This window comes from Helianthus annuus, chromosome 11, assembly GCF_002127325.2.
Source record: "Helianthus annuus cultivar XRQ/B chromosome 11, HanXRQr2.0-SUNRISE, whole genome shotgun sequence".
In the NCBI taxonomy this organism is placed as follows: domain Eukaryota; kingdom Viridiplantae; phylum Streptophyta; class Magnoliopsida; order Asterales; family Asteraceae; genus Helianthus; species Helianthus annuus.
In genome coordinates this window covers 81,459,845-81,465,844 of record NC_035443.2, presented here as the reverse complement: position 1 = coordinate 81,465,844, position 6,000 = coordinate 81,459,845, and positions in this window count along the sequence as shown.

Genomic DNA, 6,000 nt, shown 5'->3' with positions numbered 1-6,000 from the left:
CTTGTGGATCCAGCAACAGATGCATGACTACGGTTTGCAATTTCTTAACACCCCTATCTTTGTTGATAATGAGGCCGCGATTAATATTACGAAAAATCCAGTACATCACGCTAAAACAAAACACATAGAAATTCGTCATCACTTCATCCGAGATTGCTTCGAGAAGAAGTTGATACGAATTGTGAAAATCCACACTGACAATCAGAAAGCTGATTTACATACCAAAGCTTTTGATAAAACACGTTTTAAATATCTTTTAACACTGAATGGTATGATGCTTTTCTCGGTGTCGGATGGAATCATTGGCGTTGATGAAGGTACTGTTGTAGATGACGATGAGAAGCAATCTGCAATGGTTTGTCGATTTTTTACTTGTTTTGGTATTTAGGGGGAGTAAATATTTTCAGAAAATACAAAAAAAAAACAGTAAAAAATTCAAAAATCCAAAAACATGAGAAAATTTCAAAATCCAAAAACAATAGAAAACTGAAAAAGAGCTTGTGTAAAAAGGGAAAATGATAGTACATCGGCTTGACAGTTACGGTATGCTAGAGATTTGTAAAGAATAAAGAGTTAAACAGTCTCGCTGATGATGTGCCGATAGGTTTTTATACATTTAGTAGGTTTGTTCGGGATATAAACATAAAAATTCAAACTTGCTTATTTCGTGGGGAACACTACTTGGATATATAGGTAACCCCTGAAATCTTGTTTGAAAGGTCCCTCTTTCTGAGATACTAGGTCTTTATACTCACTGATATCTGGGGTATTATTCCGGGATTTCTGATAATGCGGAAGCAATGACCTAGTCTCCGAATAATACTTTCCGCATTGCTTGAAATATAGCGTCGCCCTCAGCATAAATATGATGAAACATTGAAAAATGCTAATCATGTGCTGTTGTAAAAAAGATCCTCTAATGGGGACACACCTAAAGTCGAACCGTCATCTCTCTGCTGAACGGAAGTTCTAACCTGAGCTCTCACGGTTTCGCATCTAACCCCTTACAGATATCATCTGTGGTATACTCACCTGTAAGACTGAATATTGGGATCTGGATACGGGAGTATATTCAAGAGGTGGGACACATAAATGAGTTTAAGTTCTTAATTCACCTAATTTGTATCCTGGACAGATTGAAAATTGTGTAAAAATTTAAGTGGATCAGCATATCGACAATCTAAGTGAATTGTTTAATTCTGTGTATGAAATTAAAGCTTAACGATACTAGTGACTTGTCTGATAGCTGATATGATTCCCTAACACGCTCACAAAAATATGTTTGTAAATAGTTTACTTTCATTGCATTCTATTTCTGTATTTCATTTTTAGTTTTAGAAACTTTATTGAAAATCCAAAAGGATTTTATTTCTGCTTTATTTTCCGACAAACTAGAGTAGAAAGTTGATTGTCAGATTCTCAAAGTTGAAGCAGATGCAAGAAGTTTCTGGACTGGAAGATGAGGAGAGCTTATCATGATAAAATCTGATTGGTGAAAAGTCAAAACAAGTTCATTAATTTGAAACTTGTTATTTTCAGAAAATGTTTTGAAAAATGTTGTACTGAATCAGTTTTCATTTTGTCACAGATCAACCAAGGTCATTAAGTTGGACTTGGTAGATAAATTGAGTAATCAGGGTCATTGACTTGGACCTGAATACTTAAGTGGATTTCTGAAACTGATATATAGTTTATAGAAATTTAAGTGTGAATAGATTGTAATGTTAAATGTTTGAGAAACAGGAATCAGGAGTCAAAATCCCCACGTTAACAAAATGTCAACGTTTGAGCCAGATCACGATCCTAGATCCCAGCTTATCGAGAGGGGGAGTCTTCGAAAGGGGGAATCTAGTTTCTGGATCAACATTTAATGGGGAGATTGAAGGATGCTGTAACGCCCCGCGTTTTCATACTTCCTAAAATTAGAAACCATCGTTTGTAAAACTATTTTTGGAAACTTCGTGGTCTTGAAAACGTTCTCTCATTAAAAGCGATGTAAAATCCGAGACTTGGATCACGAATAAAACTCATATTTTGTTAATCACATGTTATACATACTTTATATATGCTCATACGTTCAATTTCGTGGAATAAATTATGCTTATTCATAATTCTTGGAAACTAGGTGCTAAACTTGTAAATACATGAAACTTATGCTTCGAACGTATTTTAAACAAGAACGACACTTGAATTGATACTTATACGCTTAATTATACTTGGTTTATACTCCTCATACTAAATCATGTCTTGAACTATGCCTTTATGGCAAATATGGCCCTTAAATACCTTAAAAATATCAATTACACAACTCTAGGGGCCAAAATGTAATAAACGAAACTTAAGTCCGGAACCACAAAGAGCTCGCGGCCCGCGTGAACTTGCCCCATCCTCTTACGCGGCCCGCGTGAAGTCCCTGATCTGCAGAAAGTTGGATGGTCGCGACCAGCTTCCATTTTTGAGCGGGATTTCGAGTTTAAACCGAGTTTTGGCACTTGTTAACCCCTCTAAACAACCCTAAACACCTCCCTATAAATACCCAAGCTCCTCCAAGCACTTGGACACTTTCACCACTCTCAAATCTCACCAAAACACTCTCAAATTCAAGCAAGAATCTGCATTTTCGGACAGATTCATACCTCTACACTAAACTTGGTATAACTTGCTCATTTCTTGATGAAAACACTTGATTCTTCTTCCTATTTGCTTGGTTAATCATGGAGTTTGATTCCTTGACTTCTCCTTGGAGAAATCAGACCTGGAATTGCTCCGAAATTGACCAAAAACTTTCTGTTTTGTTACAAACTTATGTAAACTTCATCCAACTTGTGTTTGACACAACTCAAGCCAATGTCCTAATGCTTACAACCCCTCTTATGGTTGGTTAAGCTTAAAAACATGGTTGAGACATCTAAATCAGGGGTTAAAACCTCATAAACTTTCTGTTTTTAATTAGGGTTTTACCCACAAGTAGTGTTCAAGTATGAAACTTGATGAATGTGTGATGGTTGGACTAGCTTGGGCTATCCTTCATAAGATTCCACTCATTACTTGATGTTTTGCTATAGTTTAGTTGTTGTTAATACCATAATACTTGTATGTTCATGATCCTCCTTGTTGTTTATAACAACAAGCGTAGTGGTGAACAATAGAGGTGCCTAAATGGAAGCTTGTTCTTCCTACCTCATGTATGAACTCTATGACACAAAGAGGTGCCTAAATGGAGACATTGATCTCCTACCTCATGCTTGAATCATAAGACTCGTAACCAATATAATATCTAAGCTATTCTATGTACATACATATATACCTAAGTAACTAAACTTGATGGTAACTTAATAGTTACTTGTCAAGAATATGTTACATCATCTATGACCATGCTCTTGTTACGACTCTAATGGACCTTTGAATCCATGAAATCATACCAACTCTCTTGAGTTCTAATAGTGTCAAGAACAAGGGTTATGTGTGCAAGATGATTATTTTCACATGCTATTCTCATATCTTACTTTTATGTTGTTTTAAATACTGAATCTCGACTCCAAGCATACTTGAACTTTAACCCCGCACATTCAATCCTCTAACCTCAGCAACTCGTCAATAATTGGATAATCAGAAAGCATATGCAAACTTTGTGAGTATACTCGTATTCTCCCTTTTTACTTTTACCACTTTTGGGGTGTAACATGTTTATCTATCAACAAACTTACACATGAACATTTTGCTTAAACACATGAACATTCCAATAACATGCTTGTATACGTGATGGCTTGATGCTTTAAACTTGTATTTTTCTTATGTGTTGAATTTATCATTAACTTCGTACGAGCCAAACCGTGACATATGTAGCGCTATAGGATTAACGACCTGCCTCTTTATCTTCGGTTATGTCATGAGCATATTGCGTTTCCTTGGTTTGATATGTTAGACACATACCATATTTAAATGTTCATCTTGAATCACATGCTTGCTATGAGGAATTGTTCAAACTTATCTTTTTGCTATGTACGTATCAAACTTGTATACTCGCCTTTGCTTTTGCATTGAACTTTATTTTAACATGTTACGGGTGGATGTCGACGATGCATGGAATCTAGTAGGATGCTTAGATACACACTTAGAAAGAATTGTATTTGTATTGTATCATTTTATTATTCATGTTGTGTACTTTGTTTCAAAACCTTGTACTTGATTCTTTAGAAATGAAATGAAACGATTATTTAAATATTTGTCACAATTATTAGCGTTATGATGTCTCGAGCAATCTTCACACTTCGTCTCATCCCGATGTTTCCGCCATTGGTTGGGGTGTGACAGATTGGTATCAGAGCTATAACTATAGGGAATTAGGAAAAGTAGGAATGCTTTAACCTAGTCTATAGTTCTAGAGCTTTATTCGTATGTTTTACTTGAAATTACTAGCATGCTATCTTATTTGCTTTTATTTATTCTCTTTTGATATTGTAAGCATATGTGTCACTTATATGTTAACACTTAACATGTTATACTTGTTTTTATTATGTATTAATACTTGCTTCATCATTTTATCCTTTATGTGTGTTCTTGACATACTTTTTATGCGTTAATATTCGTTTCATCATTTCACTTTTATTGTGATATTCTTGACATGTTATACTTGTTTGTTTAATCTTTAATATACACTTTTCCTCACGCGTTTTACTCGATTATTCTAAATCCGACAACACACATATTACACAAACGAGACGAGTTCACCAAAATAGCCGTGAAACCCATAATTTGGTGAACAACTCTCAATCCATCCACTTTCCTTTTCTTTTTACACGAAATTCACCATCATGTTAGGAGTGAAATCCTCACCTTGATGGAGAAGTTCAAATTTCAAATTCTAGTGGACCCTCGTCAAAGTGTTGAAATTAAATTTTGACCCGACGAGTACCAACCACACTTAGGATACGAAATCGCCAAGTTAGGGGTGAAACCCGCACCTTGTCGACTAGTTCCACTCCTTGATTTTTTTAATCCCGCCAAGCCTCGAAATTTCGATTGATTTGGGACATGTAGTAACCGGAAGGGCAAATACCGTTAACCGACTTGTCGGCGAGAGTATTTCACCTATTAGGCCAAAGCATGCTCCTCAAATTCGAAAGACTTTTCGATCGCTTTGGTTAGTCAACGTTCCGTTTTGGAACCATCCCTACTTTGATCAAACATATGTTATATTATTTATTTATACGATGCAATCTTTCAAATACGAATTTACTCTCGGTATTTTCTCCACACACATACAACCTATTTAATCCTTTTAACACATTTACACATATGCATAATTTCCTATAATATAAATTTGCATTCCTTGTAACAACGAGTGGGGACATATCATCGAGATAGGAGTGATTTCCTTACCTCGACGATTAACTCCACTCCTCTTTTTCTTAAAAACGACCACACCAACGAGTTAGGGGTGGTTTCCCTTGCCTAGGTGATCGTACCAAAACGCCTCTTCAAGATATCTTATTATGCAAACTCGATCATATTTTATACCTAGATCATTTATCATTTATCAACATACCTACTTATATAATTTCAAAATACATTGTTTCATCAAGCGTACTCCTTATCCTACAACCTATTTTCACTTAACTCATATACACGAGACTCTTAATCATGTCTTAAACGTTTTACTACACGAATTTCCAAAGCTTACGGAATGCTACCTATCAATTTAACCGGTCCAATGAATCTCTTGCCCATGAACTTCATATTCGACTTAATCACTAAAACGCACTCACGTTATATCATCATACTAGAGACTTCCATTCTTAATCAAAATCGAACCAACCTTTCTCAATTACTTATAAGATCTTTTAGATGTTATATGATCGTTTTACCAAATACTCTTTTCAAACATCGACACATCATTCGTTAGAACTATTAACAATCACTAAGTTCTTTGCTAAAAATTCTTTTCGAAGGATCCTCGTTTTCACAAGAACCTCTTAAATTCATAATTTCTTGTTTGAT